Raw genomic sequence first — 23,948 nt, 5'->3', positions numbered from 1 at the left:
TTATATAGGATTATTTTTTGTGTAATAGTATAAGTAGTAATAAACAGTAGATAATTTTTAAATATTATCAAGATTCAAAATGTCACATAACTCTAGCCTTGATGATTTTCAGTCTATAGTCTCTTCTGGTTCTAGTGGTGAAGAAAGTTTTCAAAGTGTATCTTATATTCCTATTGACGTTGCTCTCAGTAATCACTTCCCAGACACACAGAAAAACTTTAATATAGTTCACCTAAATGCACAAAGCATTCCTGCACATTATCTTGACCTTCAGGCGTCGTTTGATTCTAGCAATGTTCATGCCGTACTTATTTCTGAGTCGTGGCTTAAGCCCAGCCTCCCTTCTTCCTCTTACTACCTTCCAGGCTACCACCTCCTTCGCAACGACCGTGTGGGTAGAGTTGGTGGCGGCGTTGCAATCTATCTTCGATCTCACCTTCCGTTTTCAATCATAAGTTCTTCTAGTGATTCCATGTCACAGAATGAAGTTGAGTATCTTCTTGTTGAAGTTATCCTTTCACATACAAAAATCCTTCTTGGAGTATTCTACAGTCCTTCACTTAATGTCGATTATTTCTCTTCCTTTGATCATATCCTCGAGAAATTTGTACCACTATATGATCACTTGATTTTGATGGGTGATTTTAATACCTGTCTTCTTAAAGATGACCATCGTTCAAAAAAGCTTTTGTCCGTTACTGATTCCTACAATCTCCATATCCTTCCTCTTACAGCGACCCACTTCTTTCCTCACTCCACTCCGTCTCTTCTTGACCTCATCATAGTCTCTAAGCCCGAGTATGTAAACTCGCATGGGCAATGCTCTGCGGATGCTTTTTCCTTCCACGATCTCATTTTTCTCTCCTATAAAGTACGCCCCCCTAAACGTAAACCCCAAATACTGATGCAGCGGAATTTTTCTGGGATGGATATGCAACGTCTTTCTATAGACGCACAAACTATTGATTGGGATGTCATTTTTAATTCTAATAGTATCAACGATAAAGTTGATATTTTTAATTCTTTGCTAATACAGCTGTATGATAAGCATGCGCCAGTTAAACCCGTGAAGATAAAGCATTTACCTGCTCCTTGGCTTACTGATGATATTAAAAAACTGCAAATTTCTAAAAATCGAGCTAAATCTATTTATAAGCATAATAACTCTGATCTTAACCGGGAAAAGTATATAAGATTAAGGAATCGTTGCAATACAATGTGCAGAGACGCGCAGCGACGCCATATCTACTCGTCTGTTGAGAACGGTGAAACCAGTAAAGTTTGGAAATTCCTAAGAACGCTAGGAGTTGGGAAGCAACAACATACAGTTTCCAATAATCTAAATATTGAACAACTTAATCAACATTTCTCTCAAAATTCATCTTTTCTTGACAATAACACTAAAGCTCAAACGCTTAAATCCCTATCCTTAATCCCTACCCCTGACTTTCCACCGTTCAACTTCTCTCCCTTCACTGATTCTGACGTTAAAAAAACCATTTTGTCTGTTACATCTAAGGCCGTTGGTAGTGATTGCATTAGTCGTAATATGATCCTTCCTATCATAGATATCCTAGTTCCTACAATCTTCCATATTCTTAATTTTTCTATAACGTCTGGCCAATTTCCTGTAGCCTGGAAAGACGCTAATGTTATTCCAATACCTAAAATTTCTAAACCACATAATCTTTCTGACTATCGCCCCATATCTATACTACCTTTTCTTTCCAAGGTTCTTGAACGCTTAGTCCATCAACAATTCTCTATATTTATTAATAAGCACAGTGTTCTTAACCCTCTCCAATCTGGTTTTCGTCCAGGACATAGTACGACTACTGCACTTATAAAAATTACCGATGATATCCGATCTGGCATGGATAAGCAACAGCTCACAATACTTACACTACTCGACTTCAGTAATGCCTTCTGCACTGTTGACTTTGATATTTTGCTGAGCATGTTGAGTTCTATTAACGTATCTCCAACAGTGATAGGGTGGTTTCGAAGCTATTTACGTGGGCGTCGGCAAAGGACTAAGATTGATGATAACACTTCAACCTGGTCTAACCTTTCCGCTGGAGTTCCACAAGGCGGTGTACTATCTCCTCTTCTTTTTGCAATTTTTATTAACTCTATAACTAAAAATTTAACTTCCTGGTATCATATGTATGCAGACGATCTCCAGATATACTCACAATCTTCTCTCGAGGGTCTGCCTTTAGCTATTAAAAACACTAACAAAGACTTAACTACAATCGTGGAATGGAGTACTGCCCATGGACTAAAAGTGAATCCGTCGAAAACTCAATGTATTATTGTTGGTAGCTCACAACTAACCCATAAAATTGAGTGGGGTAATCTACCTCCCATTTCTGTAGGAGGAACTCTTATTCCTTTTAGCTGCTCTGTTAAGAGCTTGGGCGTATTCATTGATCGGAATTTGTCTTGGCACCATCAATTAAAAGAAGTTAGTAGGAAGCTCTATGCTGCCTCTCACTCATTAAAAAAACTCCAAAATTTTCTTCCTATTCCCACGAAAACTTTACTCGCTCAATCCCTTCTCCTGTCCATTCTTGACTACGCTGACATTTCATATGTCGACTTAACCGAACTCCAGTTGGATAAGCTTGAACGATTGCAGAACATGTGTATTCGTTTTATATTTGGACTACGTAAGTATGACCACGTGTCTGAATTTCGCAAAAAGCTCAAATGGCTCCCTATCCGCTTGCGTAGAAATTTCCATATACTTATACATCTCTATCGTGTCCTATTTGATCCTAAAACTCCTATATATCTCAAGGAAAAATTTTCAGCATTAAGTTCTCACCAACTATATCTTCGGTCTGTTCATAATCTCTTGCTTTGTACACCTGTTCATAAAACTTCCTTTTTCAACAATTCATTTGCTGTGCAAGCTGTTAACCTATGGAATTCTCTTCCCTCTGAAATCAGAAAGGCTCAAACTCTCCAATCTTTCAAAACAACGCTCCATAATTATTATTTATTACTGTGAAAATTTCAATACTAGTTCTTTTCTTGGAATTATTTACTGTATGTTTAAATTATATGCATATCGATAACACCACCTTCTGTTATCTTTTCAACTATAACTGATTCATTATAGGTTGCCTGGTAGAAATCGCTCTTAAGCGATAAGGCCGCCTATTGCTTTTTGTAGTCTCGATTTTTGTTATGTTTCATAATTTTGTGGTATGCAATAAAGATATATTTCATTTCATTTCATTTCATTTTTTTTTTCTTTTTATAGTTTGCGTGCACTTGATATAGCATCAGGCACGGCGCTAAAGTTCTTCTCAGCCTCTTTTCTTAATTAAGGTCTACAGCACTTTTAAATTTATCCCATAATTTTTCATTTTTGAGTTTCTATTTCAAACGTGGCTTTCTGTAAGAATTTTGTAAGTAACGCGAATCATTCGTCGGAAATGAAACAACAATTGGGAAATGATCACTTCCATATGAGCTAAATAACGTATGCCATGTCATACACGAAGCTGAACTTGGCGAAGAAAGAGATCTATTGCACTAATATTTTCGTTTGGTCCTGCGTCTTGTAGGAGCACCAGAATTAAGTATACAAATATTATGAGAATCACGTACGTCTAACAACATTTCACCACAATATGTAGAGATAGAAGATCCCCAAGAAATATGATGGGAGTTGAAATCTCCTAAAATTATAAAAGGACGAGGAAGACGTGTGATAAGACTGTTGAAGTAGTGAAGAGCTGAAGAAAAAGCGGAAGGAATATATATAGAAACTACACAAATATTATTAATTTGTGCTGCTACCACATAAAAATTAGTATAGGTAGGAAGTGATAGAGGACAGAAAGAGATAGTGTTTCTGATAAGTAAAGCGGCACCACCATACCCATTAGACCTATCATCTCTTAAGCCAAGTCTCAGAGAGTGCAAATAAACAAGCCTTATACTTGTTTATCAAGTATATTATTTCAGATTTTTTAGAAACTGCACTTGTACAGTTCCATTGTATAATTTTTTGAAGTACTGCCATTTTTAAGGGTTTCTGGATTGTTGAACATATCGATTATAGAGACAACGTTGTACGGTATTTTAATATTAGACTGGGTTAATGTCTGAATGAGAATTTGAATGATATCTGATGTCGTCAATTTGGAAGTATTTTCCAATGCACAGCCATCTTGGGCTGCAGGAGTATGAAATTCTTTTATTATTTGATGTAGTACACCCCGTACGACGATTTCTAAAGATTGTTTTCCTATATGAACTATTTGGCCGTGACTGATGAGATGAATGAGGGCGAGTAGATAGATGGACTAGAGTATTATGAGAAACTGATGTTCTTCCTGTTATATAGCATAGGATTTATTAATAGGAGGAATCAATTTTGCTGCTTCCCCATATGAGATGCATTTTTGTGCCATAGAAATTTATTATTTGTTTTTGACGGTCATACTCTGGACAAGATCTATTAATAGCAAAATGATTACCTGAGCAATAGCAACAAGTAACATTCTCCTCATTTACATTACAAGAGTCACCAATGTGTTCAGAACCGCATTTGTAACATTTACATTTTGATCGGCATTGCAATTTCGTATGTCCAAATCGACAACAATTGAAGCATTGTATAGTTGGGTATGTGTATAGCTCTACTGGTAAGAAATTAAAACAAACGAATATACGTTCCGGCAGGACCTGTGTCAGAACAACATTTTGAGTAGGTTTGCAGACACGAGAACCCTCCACTATAGTCTTATAATTTATTCGTCTAACCTTGAGAACCTTACCACAACCACTAGGCACTTCTTTTCACACACATTTTCAATAACATCCGCAATTGACCAGTCCGAGGGCAGTCCCCGTACAAAGCCCATGCGCATTATTTGGAATGATGGAATAAATGCTTACAAGTTCATCTTTTCTAAGTTGGAATTATCAATGGAAAGATAAAGACATTCTGTTCCTACCTATTTTATTTAATGAGCCATTAATAATATTTCGAATATTTTTTTAAAGGAACCTGCCAAATGAAACAGGGTGTAGAGTGGTACTGTCATTTGGTGAATTTGTTTCTCTCTGTACGTGCTCAATAAATGGAGTACAACGAAAATGACACACATTTTCGTTGTACTTTATCCGACCAATAGAAATGTAAGCTTTGGGATCTGAACCAATAGAGGGTATTGAGAGAAATATTGGATTATTTTCACTAGTGATATTAGATGTTTCTAAACCGCCTGAGCGTGCTTCTAATTTTATGTAAATGAGATCTTTTGTGACTTGTACGCTTGGAAAGAGAACTATCCGTGTCCATTTCCGATTCATTAGTTGTCGATACAGTAATAAAATTTGCCGCCGGGGGAACTAACTCAGCTACCGGGGAGGTCAAGCCAGGCGGCTTGTTCATATTATGATATACTTAAAAACTTACCTGAACTCTAGCTAAACACTAAACGTAATATATTAACACTAAATATAAATATCATTCACACTTTTTTTTTATTTATTTATTTATTACAGCTTTGATATTACAATGACTAAATAAAATAATGGTCCCACAAAACCATCTTGATGGTTTGTCTGTGGAATCTGAGCTATCTTAATTATAACATTTATTAACTTAAATAGATGTATATTAATGGAGATTTATTTATAAACGTGGAGGTGAAAATTTTTATACAATATTATTTAACATTACTAAGGACTCTTATTATTTAAATGTTGATATATAATGTGTCCAGATTGTCAATATAATATTTTTTTAACATATTTTTAAACTTTATTTTATTAGGTTCGTGTCTTATATCTGCTGGTAAACTATTTAATATATATGGGATTCTCTTTTTTAATGTTCTATCTCCGTAGTAATTATTAACTCTAGGTACTTCATATTTACCATCAGATGTAGACCTTGTCTGGTGAGCATGACATACCAGGGTTGGACTACGCTCTTGATTGCCACGGTGGTGTAGTGCAAGTAAATATTTAATTTTTAAAGTAATATACTATACTAATGCTGATAAAATCAAAAATGAAAATTCAGCGAAAGAAAAAACGACCAATCGATTCAACGTTTCCCGCGCTTTTTTGTGGTATTTTTCTCTACGAACCCTAACATGACGGCGATAATTTTCTCATATTTTATCGAATTTTGACAATTAAAGTAGAGCAGAGTATAACAAGCCATAATTGACAGTTGCTGGCCCCGAAGTAAAAGTACTCTGTGGTCAGAGTAAGTAAATTTCAGTAACAAGTGTCAGTTTAATAGTTATAGATAAAAAATAGAATGAACGAAGAATGAACGAAATCGGTGCTGCAACATTAAATACTATTTATTCTTCATTCATCCTTGTTATACGGTAACATCGATTTGTCTACGCGACAAGGCCAAGTCTTCGACGAGTATTTTGTCACTCGTAGTAAGCATGTTAGGGTAAACGAGAAATAAACCGATGTCGACAAAAGAAAAATTTCTTTTTGTTCGAGGAATAGGCCCACCACGAAATGTGATGTATAGTAATAAAACATATTATATTGATTTATTCCTTATAGTCTCTAGATTACAATGGTATATTTAGTTAGAAATCTAACCGGAATACTGAGAAATACGACAAAATGTGAACGTCAAAATAACCTAAATATCATATATAAATGTTAGTAATAAGCTATTACGTAATATCTTGACATAAAACAGAAACGGCAAAAATTAAGTAGGAGTGTAAGTAGTAAGTACTATCTGATATCAAAATAAACAGAGCCTGTAGGAAGAGTAATGATACAGCTGATAAAAGATGGTTTACAATGATGCACAGAACAAAAATGTTCATCATACTAGTATATTAATAGTCCCAGGCGTGTGTTCACCGACACCCTAATACTTCAGTTTAGCAGTCAGGGCAATCACCATAACCTAGTGGTTACTGGTATAGTTACCAGAAACCTTGCCAAAAATCCCTAACAACCATCATTGTAATTTCAAAGTCGTGTCTTAATAAAATAAGTAAATACTATTGAGGTAAGGTTTTGTACACTGTTTATTATAGGAAGAAATAACACATTGTTTATATAGTATAAATATTTATTAGTCATCATCATTCTTAAAATCATCTTTTATAATTAGAATCTCATCCAGAAACGATGCAGGTGGCTCAGTCTCATCTTGATGCCCTGCCCTAAATACCACCCAACAGATATTTCATGTTCACAGCAACCAACAGAATGTCTACCGACCAAACCATTGCAACAGTAACCGGCAAGATCAGCTCGAGTATTGCAACCAGATAAGTTTTTCTACTTGTGTGCCTTGATTGTATCCTACCCCGAAGAAGGTACTCATTTTGAACAAAATTTTGTATTCTCCGGAGGCCCAGTTCAAGTCTCCAGGTATCTCAGATACTAATTTATGTTTGCGCACATTACGATGAACGTACTACACAATTTACACAACGACTCTCTGGAGTATAATATGCTGTATCTAAATGCGATATTAAAATCTATGAAATAAATTAAATAATTATAATAATGCAAAGTAAACTTTCACGCAACTCAAAAGAAACGAAAAATACGGTATTCTGTTTTGACAACATAAATATCAAAATGACAGATGCACAGTTCACAGATATAGGTAGACTTTGTCTATGTTACTTTATTCCATTGCACGGTAATATTAAACTATGTACCTAATGCTAAATTAGAACAATCTCTAAAATAATAATTGAAATGAGGTTCATGGATCCAATAGATATTTGTTACTTTTCAAAAGCCGATAATCATTGTTACCACCACATTTTGCAGTAATACTTTTATTACACACTACACAAATGTTCCATTGTACGCATTTTATTGCAATGGTCACCATAACTGTATACAGGAAATGTATCAAGCGTTTGCCTTTTTATTATAATTTCATGAACCCGGTTAGATTTTACAACAAAATATGGCCTGCTGACAATAATAAATTAATTACAATTTTACTAGCATAATACGATTAATAAACATCACCATATCCAGTGGGCCCAAAAAAAATGTCTCCTTTTGCGCATCTTAGCCCGGCTGTCCCGATTGGCGCCAAAAACGTGCACACGTGCATTCCCCACAAGTGCGTGGAGAGCATTGAAATGAAGCTAGCTATAAATCTGACAGCTAGCAAAAGACTCGACTCGCTAGCGTTTCCGTGATGATAAATAGATTCAAAAAATCATTCCGTCGGTCTCACAGACCAACGCGCGGGTATATAAGGTTAAACAGACCGCCATTTAATATAAGGCGGAGCTGTTGTTATTAAATAAAATTAGGTAATCTACCTACGGACTAAGCGAGGGACTGAGCGTAATTTAACAAAATAAATTCCAAAACCGGTACTCGCCTTACCGTACCCGTTTTGCCCGAGAATACCTTGCTAAGTAAAGTAATTAAAATTACCTCAATAAAAAATTAAAGTAACCTCAATATGGAAATTGAAACAGCAAAAGGAATTGTTGAATTTCACAGTTAAATAGGGCTAAAATAAAATGTCAATAACAACAATGGGATAGTTATGAACATATTCGACTAATTTAAAAAGACCTATCTTGCTTTTTTCTAATAAAATCACCAAAACTCTTTCGATACATGCACCTACGCTATGACGCGACTTCAACGCCCTAGCCACTAGCGGAACTGATTGAAAGTTGAAACTATTCACTATTCAGTGGTTGACAGCTATCGACACACACACACGTTGACACTCAACTTTGAGGTAGAAGCGTACAACTGTACAACTGCTTACCCGTTTTAGGCGGGCCACCCGTTTTGGGCTAGTCTCCCCTAGCTCCTTTTTAAATTCAGTCTTCTCATACACACAGGGACGGACCCTTTTTTAAAAAAGAGCAAAAAATTAGTCTACTAGAGGCATTTCAATTCAAATGGGGAAAATGCGTTACATTTCTCTATGACGCATTTACTCATCGAGCAATCCAGGTGCTCTCAATATTTTCTTAAGAAGGTATGTAAAATAAAGAATAATATATACTTATATTAAAAATTGAGCTAAAGCAAGCAGTATACCTGAATAAGTATGTTTATCAAAAATATATTATTTTTATACAATCCAATATAAATATTTAGTTAAAACTACGATAAAAACTACCATACAAGCTAACCAACTCAGCTAACAAAGCGAGATCAAGTGTCAAGTCTTTTAATAATAAGTATCACTATATTGACACCGTAAACATAAGCTACCTAATAGAACCTTCGCAACCTATGTTCACAGTTAAAATAAAATGACGAGGACTAACTGTTTCCTCGTTTTGGGTTTCACCACATCCAAAATATTTGCTGGATTTAACGAAGTGGGTTTGTATGCCATGGCCTAGTCGCTGATTTATGTAATGTTGAAATCATAGTTTGATAAAAATTTATCTATGTCCTTTTAAGTTAATATCACCATTGTAATGTTATTTTAAAATTACCTACTCGTATAACATGTATCTGCAATTAAAAGAAAGATATGCTTAAGTATTTGAAAAAACGATGACTACTATATCTGCACTGCAAAAGGTTTATTACAGGAACGTACGTAACATAAAACAAAGAAAATCTATAAAAGTATTGACTTTTAAAAAAGGTTGAGGCAGAGAGTTACTTTACACAGACGCATTTACCCAAAAAAAGCAGACGATTTATTCTTAAATTTCTTGTCATAAGCTAAAATATACAATCATCATACCTCAACTATTACGATGTATAGAATCAAAATAACTACGTTTGCAGACGAGAAAATATGTATTGCGTATTTGGAATATAAAATCTTATAAAAAAGCAATCAGAAACCATAGATTTTTATGGGTTGTAAGCACTCACCTCTCGCTGCTCCTCTTGCGTAAAAATAAGTAATTTATAAAATGGTAGATTTGTCAAATTTCCGCTTAACCTTACTGCCTTAGAAGAGTGCTTTGGCGTTTCTGTTGTGATGCTGCATACCTACAGGTATTGCTTCCGGACAATTTGTATATCGGTCCATTATTTTCACTATACTTAAAGTTACACGTTGGTAAAACGAATAAATTAAATGGTATCGACAGGGTCCATTAAAAATCACTGCGTTTCGTTTATCTGTGTATTCAATCGCAATTTGTATTGTACATTACGGCGAGTAGTAAATTATTGTACAAATAAAGCACTGAAATTATGGATTAATAATAAAATCGCCGTTTCGAAACACGGCTGAATGATAGAAGTGGATACAATATTGGTAGGTACCTACTGTTTGATAATTAAAAGTTGTGAATATAGGATGGATATAATAAGTGAATTGAGCATTCCTAGCCTAGATTCCAGAACCTTCGAAAATGTCCGGATTCACAGTAAATTGGGCGTACGCAGTTGTATTATATTTTTCTAGAATATGTGGAATAGCCCCGTTAAAATATGACAACACGCCGAATGGACATAACTTTGAAGTGCGTAAAAGAAATATTTATGGGTGTACACTCGCCATTGTTTTGAGTAAGTAACCTGCTAAACAATTTGTTATTTTTTAAAGTCATATCCCTCACTTCTGGGATTAATTAAATTGAATTTTTTAACCAAAATTTATGACCGATGCGGGACCCGAACCCTGCTCTTCCACTATAGTGGAAAATAGATATTTACTTTGAACCCATTATTTGTCAAAAGGCGTATATAATAAAATAAATAACTATTTATTAATAATACTATTTGATACTTGTAGTGAAATAGCGAGTAAATAATTATATTTGGAATGTATCAAATATATTCTTAGAAATATCGTAACAAATCATCACATTTTTGATTTTACAATAATTGTAAATTAAGGGTGATAATTATTATCACCCTCGCAAGCGACACGATACCGTGTGCTAGCTCTATTTGCTTACGTCACAGGGAGAGGGGCAGGATCGAGGATTCGCCAGGCATTTGATCCGTTTTATTTCGAAAAAATGAGGGGTATTCGCATTAACTGGACTAGCCCACCTATAACTTACTGTAATTTTTGCTCTTAATGGTGATTTTCATTATTATAACAATAGAAATAAGGGATTTCTTTTAAGTAATTCTAGTAGGCTTCATAAGATACATAATACAGGGTGGACCAAAAGTCCGTTTACATTTGAATCGGTTGCCGCGTCTAGCAGCGGCGGCGGAGGGGGGTGGAGGGGTTACGCATTGCAAGAGCGGCCAATGGAAATTTAGTACCATGGCGTCGTTTAGCGGTAGTCAACGTGCATTTTGTGTACGCGAGTACTATCGAAACAACAATTCTGCGACCTTAGCTCAACGAAAGTTTTGCAATCATTACAAGATACGACACAAAAATCAAGCTCCATCAGGTGTGCTAAATAAAAAATGGGTGCTCAAGTTTGAGAAGACGGGTTCAACAATGGATTTACCTCGATCTGGCCGGCCTAGAACGTCGAGGACCCCGAAAACGTGGAGCGAGTAAAATCGTCTGTTCGTGACCAACCTGGACTATCAACTCGAAAGCGGTCTGCTGTCCTTAACGTGCCAAGATAATGATGTATTAAACCGCATTCTCAAGAAAGATTTAAGTCTACATTCCTATAAAATCCAAATGGTGCAAGAATTAAGGCCTCAAGACCATGCCACTAGGTTGCAGTTTGCGAACGAAATGGTAGAGCGATTCACCAGTTTTACAAACATTTTTTTCTCAACAAGGCACACTTCCACCTAAATGGGCATGTTAATATACAAAATTGTCGTTATTGAAGTGACACTATGTCATGGTGATCAAAAACCCCTGCATTCCAGCCAACCAACCCAGTAACTCTTGACGAATTAAAGGATCGTATTCGCACAGAAATCCAAAACATCTCAACAGAATCATGTAAAGCTGTTATCGAAAATTTCCGCTCTAGATTGCAGCAATGCCAGAATAATGAAGGATTGCATATGGATGATGTGATTTTTAAGAAATAAATTCCCCTTTTATTTACTATCGAAAACAATAAACAATTTTGATCAACTGTAATTATTTTTTTTTAATCATCATTCCAATTATAAACGGACTTTTGGTCCACCTTGTAGCTTTAAGGGTAAATGTATACACTTTTATAATAAAGTCCAAGCCACTGTTCGCTCATTATCTATAAATAAATTTAAATGTTTTATTAAATAATTGGCTCAGTCGTAAATCCTACAACTCCACAGCTGCATATCTAAGTGATCGGACAGCCTGGGGCTAGATTATGATTATTTTATAGCAATAGCAATGACAGTACAATATTGTATATTTTATTAAAGAGAGCGCAAAAAAGAATGCTGGGAGCGTTTCTTGCGCCGCTTCTTCTCTCTCAGAGCGCCATTTGTTTCCGAAGCGGTAGTAGTATCTAGTATAATAGAAATGACATCAAAAAGAATTTTAAAGGAATAAATTTTGAGAAAATAAATGCCTTTTTGCCTTTATGCGTAAATTAATTTCCACTTGTAGGGTCAGGGGCGCCTGTGAACACATTCACAAAAAATTACTAATTACTTAATTTTTAATTCAATCAAAGTATCTATTATCTTTCAATATGGGATATTTCCGTTAATCGAAGTATATACTTATAAATACATGTAGGTACATTTAGTTGTACAGAAAATTTTATTCCGATTAATTATGCTGAAAACTTTGCAGATTTCCTCACCATTGGCGGCTATGTATTTGACTACTGCTACATTCCATTTAACAAGTCCATGAAATTCAAGACACCATACACGTTTCTGGTATGGTTACCAGAGTATGTCTTGATAACGGGTGCAAACACGATAGCGGCATTCCGCGCAGTGGAACACATGCAAATCTTGAGCAAACATTTAAATTTCTGTGAGGTAACGCGACTAGAACTTCAGTAACTTGTTTACAATGCAGGTATATTTTACCCGGTGGCTTGGCAAAGTGGACACGGACTATGGCAGATGGGAGGTAAACGAATAACATAATAAATTAAAATGATAATGACTGAGACTGAATAGATGTCTCTTAAAGTGTTTAATAGTATGAACAAACCTTTTACAATTTCTAAGCTTTGCTTAAAGATTATAACTTAGTAACTATCTATATATATTGTAGCATATTGTACCTAGTACCGTAATCCGCTCTGCCCAGTCCACCAGGTAAAGTGGAGTAGACCATATGTTAGGTAAAGTGAACAGAGAGTCAATTATGAAACAACTTAGAATATCACTGAAAAGATAAATCTAAGTGAATAATGTTAATTAAAAATGTAACTTCATCATTGCAGTTATCACAAAGAATCGTGTTTTCTGCCTTTCCTATGACACCGCTTACTGGGTTCACCATGGATCCAATCCGTTACGGCAAAGAATGTAACGTAAACTACTACTACTGGACAAAGCGTATTTAGTATTCACATTACCCTTATCCGTTTTACCTTATGACTCTTAGTCAGGGACGTGCATTGGTTTTCTAGTAAGATAGGCACTGCAAATCTAACTAGTCGTAAGTCTAACGTAGGTACGTAGTAGGTATCTAGCGTAAGGAAAAATGTTATGAGTGGATGTTAAATAGAAGGTTATAAAATAACGGAACCAAATAAAACAAAATTATCTTTGAAACTGTGCTATGTTTATTAAGGTTCATAACGAGGTAGGCACTGCCTAAATGATATGCACGCCCCTGCCCTTAGTTGTTGAACTTTATCTGATTTACGGTACGGTACGCAGACGTGGTCGCTAGCTATGTGCCTTATGAGGAAGCTGATGGTCGCTCAGAGGGTAATGGACAGGGCTATGCTCGGAGTTTCCCTGGGAGATCAAATCAGAAATGAGGAGATCCGTAGGAGAACCAAAGTTACCGACTTAGTCAAAATTATTGCGAAACAGAAGTGGCAGTGGGCAGAGCACATAGTTCGACGGACAGATGTTCGTTGGGGCAGTAAAGTCCTCGAATGGCGACCACGTACCGTAAGACGCAGTGGGGATAGGCCCCCCACAATATGGATCGACGAATTGGTCAAGATCGCCGGGATACGATGGATGAGGGCAGCGCAGGACAGCATAGGCAGCGCAGGATAGTCGTGAAAATCTTTTGGGGAGGCCTTTATCCAGAAGTAGACGTCTTCCGGCTGATGATGATGACCTGATTTAAAAAATATATATAATAGGGGACAAACGCCAAACGGGCAAGAGATTCACGTGATGGGAAATAATGAGGCTATCGCCCATTGGCATCCACAAAACCAGAGGCGTGTGCGCAGATTCGTGAGTCGAAATGATGGAAGTTTTGATAGAAACGCCATGTGCTATACACGATCAAAGGCCTTCGCTATATCTAGACTAACTGCGAGTTCTCGAGCGAAGGCGTGCATATCTTTCGCCAACTCTGCCTATGCACTTCGAAAAAAATATTGTTTAATCGAATCCGGTCACAATAGTCAACAAATATCAAATCATTTTTTTATAGTTTCTTTCGCAAACGACCACCAATGGCATATCGTAGCATGCACCATTTTGAAATAATGAGGGATAAGAGCGAAGTAAAGTATTTGCCAAATTAAATTAAATTGAATGTTAATAATATAACAAACAATTATATATTATATTTTTTGCATGGAAACAACTGTATCGTCAGCAATATATTTTTTTAAATTATCAACACATACTTACATCTGTTTTCTGATTTTAGAACATCCATTACAGTGATAATAAAACACTTCCAAAGGAAACATTAAAGCTGGTTGTTATCACAACACTCTTCTTCCTCTACTGCATAATGCTAGCAGCTAATATGCGATGTGAACTCTTTGATCCCACTCAAGATAGTAAGTGTATTTCAAGTTCGAAAAGAAATATTTACATTCTTCATTAAAGCAGTCATCTTCGATCGATCTTAGGCTGAGATCTATAGAGCGTATTTAGACTTTCCTCAGACTTATCTAGAGAGTTAAGTCGAAGTTGGTATTTATAAACATCAGCCTTACTGCACACGTCAAACTTGACAAATATTTATTTCAGTAGATAACAAAAATCGTACAAACATAGTTGTGGGTGTGATCTATGTGATGTGAGGAACACCTGTGCCAGAAAGCTACGCTGGTCACAATTGTGTTTCATTCTACCACACGAGTTGTTTGTAATGATAAACAACTCGTGTGGTAGTAATGATAGACTTCGGCCGTTCCTAATATTCAGTCTATCTCTTACTTGAGATAAAAATCGTAACTATCGTTGACTTTTCTGTCCCAATAAACATAACGACGGTTACTCACCTTATCCGTACACGCTATCTGTCAATGGGACGACGTATAGCTTACCAGCGATGGAAATTTGTATGGATATTTCAATTCACGCGTCCCAATATAAGACGAAAAGAATGGCTTATCGGGTATATTGGGACCTTCAGATTATTAACAGCTAATTACTGACAGTAGAAGGTAGTAATTTATCTCAATCTGTAGATAGTATATTGAGAACGGCCGTTAGAATAGACAACCTTACAGCCCGATATTGAGTGCCCAATTTTAATTTGTCAATGTGTGCGTTATCTAGTGGTTAAATAGTCAATATACTAACGGCCGTTCCCAACATATTATCTACAGATAGAGATAAATTACTAACTTCTACTGTCAGTACTTAGCTGTCAATAATCTGAAGCTGTCCCCAATATACCCGATAAGTCATTCTTGTCACCTTATATTGGGACGCGTGAATTGCAATTTCCATACAAACTTGCATTGACAGACAGCGTGTACGGACAAGGTGAGTTACCGTCGATAAGTTTATTGGGACGGAAAAGTCAACGATAGTTACGATCTTTATCTCAAGTAAGATATAGAATGTATATTGGGAACGGCCGTAAGGAGCTAATGTCAAGAGTTACTGACTGTTTACTACTTGTCAATTAAAATAGGTTACAGAAACATTAGATTGCCATTGATGACTTACGGTACGCAGACGTGGTCGCTAACTATGGGCCTTATGAGAAAGCCCATGGTCGTTCAGAGGGCAATGAACAGGACTATGCTCGGAGTTTTCCTGCGAGATGGAATCAGAAATAAGGAGATCCGTAGGAGAACCAAAGTTACCGATATAGTCCAAATGATTGCGAAATTGAAGTGGTAATGGGCAGAGCACATAGTTGGACGGACAGATGGCCGTTGGGGAAGTAAAGTCCTCGAATGGCGACCACGTACCGGAAGACGCAATGTTGGTAGGCCCCCACAAGATGAACGGTGACTACGTTGGATGAGTGCAGCGCAGGACCGATCATAGTGGAAATCTTTGGGGGAGGCCTTTGTCCAGCAGTGGATGTCTTCCGGCTGATGATGATTAACATTAGATTCATTTTCCTTTTCTATCTTGCTGGTGGCGCAACCAGTCGCCGCTACCAACAAAATGTATACTGCTCTAGTATTCGGTGCCCATTTGGTTGCGCAACCAATTTGATGGCGCGACCGGCTCGGAAGCAACATGACTCTGGTGTCTATATTGGTAGCTTAAGGACCCTCGCTGCTGGCATCTGGCTAGCTGATGTCCCGGTGAAATATAGCCCTTATCTATCTACATTTCTATCGCATGCTTTATTTGTTTATACGCAAGTATAGTGCAAGTCTTTGGTTCTAACAATGCGTGGCGGTTAGGCGCATTGCCGTGGCAGTGCGGCTCTTATGGAACTCTTCGACACGAACAGCTAGATAATGAAAAGATCTACATATTCCACCAGTGAGAGGCTACTTTGCACAGAATGCAGAATTTATGGGTACCAGAACGGCACCTTTTTCTGTCGTGAAGCAGTTATGTATAAGCATTATTGTGTTTCGGTCTGAAGGGCGTTTCGGAATGAATTTAATGAGACTTATCATCTTATCTAACTCTTAATAGTGATTTTAATTATTATAACACTAGAAATAAGGGATTGCTTGTAACTAATTCTAGTAGGCTTCATAACATACATAATAGCTTTAAGAGTAAATGTATACACTTCAATCAGGAATTCAAAGGAATCAATTTTGAGAAAATAAATGCCTTTTATGCCTCAAGGTGACAAGCGCAATTGTAATGCCGCTCAGAATTTTTGGGTTTTTCAAGAATCCCGAGCGGCACTGCATTGTTATGTGCAGGACGTATCTATTACCATCAGCTGAACGTCCTGCTCACTTCGTCCCTTATTATCATAAAAAAATCTAGAGCCAGGCAGCAACGTTGTTGGTTCCTCTAGTGTTGCAATTATTGCTACTAACAACATCCTTTAACTCTGAACAAGGTACAGCTATTGTTGACCAACTAATGAACCATATACTAGAAAAATAAATCATTAGAGAAAGTACATTTATTAAATTTGATTGAAACAGATTAAACCAGCTCCTGGGTACAAAACCTGGTAGGTGAAAACTGCAAACATTAAAAAGATGAATATGGATATGTGTTTCAGAATAAATTTAATAAATTTTCGAATGGATGGTTTTGACGTTTAATAAGTGATCTTTAGTCTTTTGATTAAAAATATTTAAATATAGTATCGACTTGCACAAGTATATAATATATGTGTTAAAGTAAGTCAGTATATGTATATATTATAATGTAATGATAGTTTTAATTTTATGTAATCATAGTATTGCAAATATAAGATTTGTTTTGTTTGAATAAATGTTACATACGCAATAATCATATTTTGTTAATATCTTTATAAATATCTTTATAAAATTTTCAGGTTTTGCAGTAAGCATTCATGGTATATTCTACGCAGAATACATTATCAATTTTGTACTTCAGGCAAGGGTTGTATTTTGGTGGTTTAAAATTGGCTCACTTTATAAAACTATAAACAGGCAATTAAAACAAGCCACAGGTAATATTCGTATTTTTGTGTCTTTTTTCAATTAGGTTGATATATATATGTGAACGACTTGATCAATTGCCATTTGATTGACTTCATTGTGTGTTGTCAATTGCATTTGGGGAGTACTCCGAAGAGCTGCTTGATATGATTACTGCCGCTTAATTCAACATTATTATCATCCATACCGTCTGTATATGGGGTTGTCTTGTGGGTGGGGTTTTCCTGCAAGTTTTTTCCAGGCACAAATAAACTATCGAATGAACTTTACGCGGTATTCGGTATCTCCAAAAAAGCGTACAACGTTGAAGTGTTTCTACCACTGATACAAGAAAGTTTGGGATATCAGGTAAACCGTACAATCATTTCCGTCGATCCTATTGTCAAAAAAATTACTATCCTAGGTTCTACTATTTTTTGCAATCTTCTAAAGAATAAAAATAATTACGAAGGATTTTGTAAAGAAAATAGTACGTAAAAATATGGGTTGTGTTATTTGCTTAAAACAGACATCTATTACAAATTTTCCAGATCAAAATTTGAAAACCATATCAAGCAAGGGCCATATTCGTGAAGACTTTAAATTATATATAACGACAAGCCATTTGTTCATCCAAGAAATTAACAACAATGGGTTGATTGCATTCATGTTATTTACGACACTTATTACTTCATTATTTATAACTTCTTATAACATCGGCGGAACATTTGCACCTGGTAATGTACCAAACTCAATTTTTTTAATTTTTTTCAGATAAGTATCATTTTTCTATTGATTTATCTTATACCTATATCTGTCTCTCTTTAGCTTTCTTGTAATTTTTGATTTTAACAGTGGTGGGACAATTCAAACAGTGCTTGGCACTTGCTGATTTCGGAAGGTTAAAACGGCTTAAACGAATAAGGCCGCTCACAGAAGCCAAGTGTATTGGAGGAAATAGCCGAAAATGACACCGGGATATTATGAATTGATGATTATTATTTATTATAGTGGAAACTCAGACCTGCCGTTGCCGTTATGGAACTTTAGGATCGGGGTTTAATCTGCTATGATATTCGTACACAGATGAAGAAACGACACTAAATATCGATATTCTAGTATTTTTAAAAGTTATCGATAAAACATGTTTCGCTCTCACTTTCATATTATTTTCTTTAGTAGTAAAAATAATGCTCGTTGTGACAGCAATAAACTATTGAGATTATTATCAATCATTATTGAATGCCGCTGCCCAACTATGTGTTAGGTACCTTTATCAGAAGATCGTCAGTCAATCAACCATGGCGAAACCCTGTCGAGGTTCTGTACCTTGAACTTCTGGTGACCCTCTGTTAATTCAAGAGCTGGCGATTATACAGAGCATTATAAAGAGCGTTTATGCAATAGATTATTTATTATTTGCGATTTCTAAGTTTAGTTTAGCTCCTCGAAGGCATGTCTTTGGCTACAAGCAAAACTTGATATACGAGCAAGACGGATGTCCTGCACATTTTAGTGTCAATCTTAGGTGATGGCTCAAATTCAAATATTTTTATTCAAAATAAGATGTGATATCACTTATTGAAAGTCAAAAACTACCACCCATTCCAAAATGAATAGCCCTCTTCTGCAGCACAAATATTGTATTAATATCGGTAGCGCCGCCCCACAGTAATATACCATAGGACATAATATGGAAGTAAGTAAAGTATATAAGTCGCACCGTATCTATGTTAGTTAATTGTCTTATCCTTTTAACCGCATGCTGCAGAACTAAGTCTGTTCGCCAATACTTCAATATGGGGAATCCATTGTAATTTGGAATCCAGAGTAATGCCAAGAAATTTAGCAGATTCTACCGGTTTTATCACCTTTCCGTTTAACAAAACACTTGCTTCAACATTTTTAACATTTGGTACGGTAAATTTTATATATTTCGTTTTCTTGCTATTTAACAAAAGGTTATTAGCGCTCAACCAGTACACGATGTCAGATAGAATATCGTTCACTTCGTCATACATAGCTCGGTTTCTTTTCACTTTGAAAATCAGTGAAGTGTCGTCCGCAAACAATACTAACTTATGTTTTTTCTCTATAAGATTAGGGAGATCATTTATATAGATAAGGAAGAGGAACGGTCCGAGAATAGACCCTTGTGGTACCCCCATACTGAGAGGAGTCCCAGGTGCCATTCACGTCGACCTTCTGAATTGTATTGTTTAGATATAAAATCAGAAGATCGAGCGCAGTTCCTTTTATGCCACAGTGACATAGCTTCCTGACCAGCGTTGAATGTTGAACACAATCAAAAGCCTTAGATAAATCATAGAAGATGCCAAGTGCATTCTGCGATTCCTCCCAGGCATCAAAAATATTCTTGATAAGCTCAACACCTGCATCCGTTGTTGAACGTCCTCTAGCAAAGCCAAAATGTTTCAAATGAAGTAACTTATGAGAGTTAAAGTAAGCATTTGGCTTAAAATAATTTTTTCAAAAATTTTACTAAGGGTCGGCAAAACCGACACAGGACTATAGTTATTCGGGTCAAAAGAGCATCCCGACTTAAATATAGGTGTAATTTTATTATGTTTCAGAAGGTCAGGAAACACGCCATGATTAATACAATTATTAAAGACTATTGCAAGATATGGTGCTATGACATCAATTATTGAACTTATTATTTTAACAGAAATGCCCCATATATCGGCAGATTTTTCATGTCTAGAGATTTAAGTTTTAATTATTTCTCCAGGGCTAACAAAACTAAAATTGAAACTTTGTTGACATTCTATAACATCTTTCAGAAGTGACTCAGCAACACTGGTGGAAGAGACAAGAGTGTTTGTGATAGAAACAGTAGCAACTTCCTGTTGAGATTGAATTATTGTATTGTTTATTGATATATTGTATTCAATGTTGCGATCTTTCAATCTTCCAGATTCCCAGTTAATAACATTCCTAGTCTCCTTTTTAATTTATTTGGTGCATTTTTAATTATTTTTCTGATATGCATAGACTTTGCAATAGAAACACTTTTAAATAATTTAGAGTATTTTTTAACATACTCGAGAAAAGATGCATCATGATTATACAATGATCTCTCACTATATAGTTCATATAGCCTTTGTCTGCTCCTATGAATGCCAGCTGTTGCCCAATCATTAAATGACAGACAATGCTCAAAAGCCATTTTCCTAATTATTGGATAGGGCGAGTAGGACGCCGGTTCATTTCTATGTCTGGAGTCACATGGACACATGAAATTCCTGTTCTCGCCTGTGTCATCCGCGGAGGAACTCAAAACAAAGATCACAAACTTTTTTGAAGTGAAAACTTCTTTAGCGGCGTTGAGCAATTTTCTTACTTAAAATCATAAACTTCTTTCTTAAAATCGCGTCAGGACACGTGACCTGATCGAAAATTCGTAAGACAATTTGTTAAAGTTATGGATGAAACTTGGTTTTTCTGAGAGATAAACTTTTTGATGTAAAATAATTATAATAGTTCTGAAATGTTAATTTTTTTATGTAATATAAATTGCCATTTTTTGTACGATAGCGCAATAAATGAATATTGTATCTAACCACATAAATACTAGTACTTATATACTGATAAATAAAGAAATTATTCCCTAACCATTCCAAAATATTCAAAAATGCACAACGCTAATGTTAATGTTTTCACTTCTGCCGGAACTGTCGGAGTGCAACCCGTTGTTTTTAAGTTTGTATGTTTTGTTTTACTTGCACTGGGCAATTTGCAATTTATTGTTTTTAATTATTTTATGGAAATTTGGAAGAACGACCTTAAGTTTACTTCGAATACTAATTACCGCCTGCTTCCTTTGTGATCACTTTTTTTTTCAGTTTCTTTGAAATATAATTGTCTAATTGTTAATAGGAGAGCTAATAAAGCGGTCATGTTTTTAAAGTTATCTGCAAGTCAAGTTTCATGACGTTTTTTAATACCAAAGCATTTTAGTTAAAAATAAAAAATAAAAGAATTTGAAATAATACCGTTTTCCGTCTCGCATTTTTAAATTTGGGCCATAAATTTTTGTTTTAATATTGACAACTATTCAATGTTTAATCGTTTTTATAATAATTCAGAAGAACATTTGACATTTGTATCGATATATTTTTTTAAATAATTGTTGAGTTGCATTTTATATTTATTTTGAAACAAGCGTAAAATCCAGATAACTCAGTACCTAATGGCATCATGCATATGGGGGTTATAATTATCGCAAATTACGTTTACATATATACCTATATATTATGTAGTTTGTAATATTATACAGTAAATCGAGTTTATTTTGTGTTATCTGCGATAAGTTGAAAAAAGGATCAATGTGAGAAAGTTTTTTTTGGCACTCTATATCAGGCTTTTTAAATAGCTACCTAAGTAGGTACCTACTTAGCTAGATAGGTATCTACTGCATGTCAAGTTTGAGGTAAACATACATCTTCATAGCCTTCTTCATTGCCGTATAGGCTACGGAGTCATTCTCCCTGCCCAGCCATGGAGAACGGCCGGCTTTAGTGAACAAGCTTTCGACAAGAGGTTTTTTCTCTCGAACTCTTTTTGCCCAGATCTTGCTTGCTTCAGACGGGTGACACGACAGCTGCTCGCCGATTTTGACAATGTGCAATTATTTTATTGACGACCCATATAGCCGAATGGTTCACTAACCTCTAAGACCACCTGACCTACCTAACCACCCTGACTACTAAGCTAGATGTCCCGGGTTCGAATCTCGGTAGGTGCAATTACCTACGTTTGGATCTTTTTTGGATCGTTTTTGTCCAGCTCCGCAACTTAAGTTCAATACGCCTGCATTTTGCTGCAGTCAGCTGCTGCTATGAGTGACACATTTAAAGTGTTGCTGTTGTGTTTGGCTGTGATCTGTGAACAATCACCATTCTAGAGTTTGGCACTTGGCGTGGATATATTCATGCCCTGTTGTTTCATGTTATAGTTAAATTTATAATTCATTTTTAAAGGTGACCCTGCTGTCAATCAAATGCGGTACACTGTTCAAATGTGTTGGATTGTATTTCATTTCTCCAGAGTTGTCTTACTTATTGAACCGTGCCACAGAACATATCAACAGGTATGAGTTTATTTCTCTGATAAAGGTGCTTTGTCTTGGGGCGAATGTTAAAAGAGAAGAGTCTCCTAATGTATCCACATTATATAACTTCCCATACAAATACCGTACTTTAACTATACTTCAATCGCACGATCAAGGATTGAGGATAAGGGTGGCGATTTTTTAATGAAGGGCTATGCGAAAATAATAGTGACAAATTGTCGTTTCGGAAAATTATTCTGTTATCGTTACTGATCTCTTGTTTTTGAATTCGAGCGGTTGATAGTAAAAATCTACCGCCAAACTATATCAACAAATTTGGGATGAGGTCAAGATTATCAATACCTAATAAGAAAGCAATGTTGATAGTAGAAGGCAAGGAAATACATTATGTCATTAACGTGGAAAATGGAGGCGCAGAATTCGCCCAAGACAAACCTTGAGTACCTTCTCCACAAACGGGATCGTAAATGATCAAAATAATAATTGCAGTTATCGGAAACAAAAATCCTTATAACTAAGCTTGCATTACGAACAACGTCCATTGGGGACATACAAATGACGGATGACATTTATGAATATCTTCAAGTAATTCAAATTGTGGCGCCAAAATTTACTCCACTTGGCATATTTACTTTTCAAAGGAGCGTACTGTTTACTGTGAGTTCTTTTAATTATAATCAAATTTATAACGCCTGTGTTCGTAATAAAACTGTGTATTCTTGTATCGCCGCAAAGCAGAGAACACCACAGGCCACAAAGTAAAACATCATTCTCACAATTAACTTACTGTGTGGTGTTCGTACACATCGATATTGAAGAAACTTTGCGCAGCGAGGAACCAAGTTGTGGAGTGAACTTCCTTCAGCATTCCTTCCAGGTTCCTTACTGATTATTACGACGTGGGAGTGAGTTACCCACAACATGTCCAGGATATCTTCAAAAAACCGAAAGCTCATAACTTTCCTCTTGTGTTACAAGAGAGCATGCGAGGTGAGTACCTACCTCAACACCTAAATACTTAACTCACCATCAGGCGAGTCGCATGGTGGGTACACCCTCTCAAA

At 36.0% G+C, this 23,948-nt stretch overlaps 1 long non-coding RNA gene across 1 annotated transcript; it reads left to right on the top strand.

Moving 5' to 3' along the window:
* The first annotated feature begins 17,712 nt into the window (after positions 1-17,712).
* Positions 17,713-23,505, top strand: LOC126974024 (uncharacterized). The gene is made up of 4 exons (XR_007731462.1): positions 17,713-17,821; positions 18,341-18,526; positions 22,793-22,902; positions 23,374-23,505. It is a non-coding gene; the product is annotated as an uncharacterized LOC126974024 (long non-coding RNA).
* Positions 23,506-23,948: the final 443 nt, after the last annotated feature.

The sequence above is a fragment of the Leptidea sinapis genome, chromosome 31 (genome assembly GCF_905404315.1).
Source record: "Leptidea sinapis chromosome 31, ilLepSina1.1, whole genome shotgun sequence".
In the NCBI taxonomy this organism is placed as follows: Eukaryota; Metazoa; Arthropoda; class Insecta; order Lepidoptera; family Pieridae; genus Leptidea; species Leptidea sinapis.
Note: the sequence above shows the minus strand (reverse complement) of the source record. Positions and strands in the feature narration are given on the sequence as shown.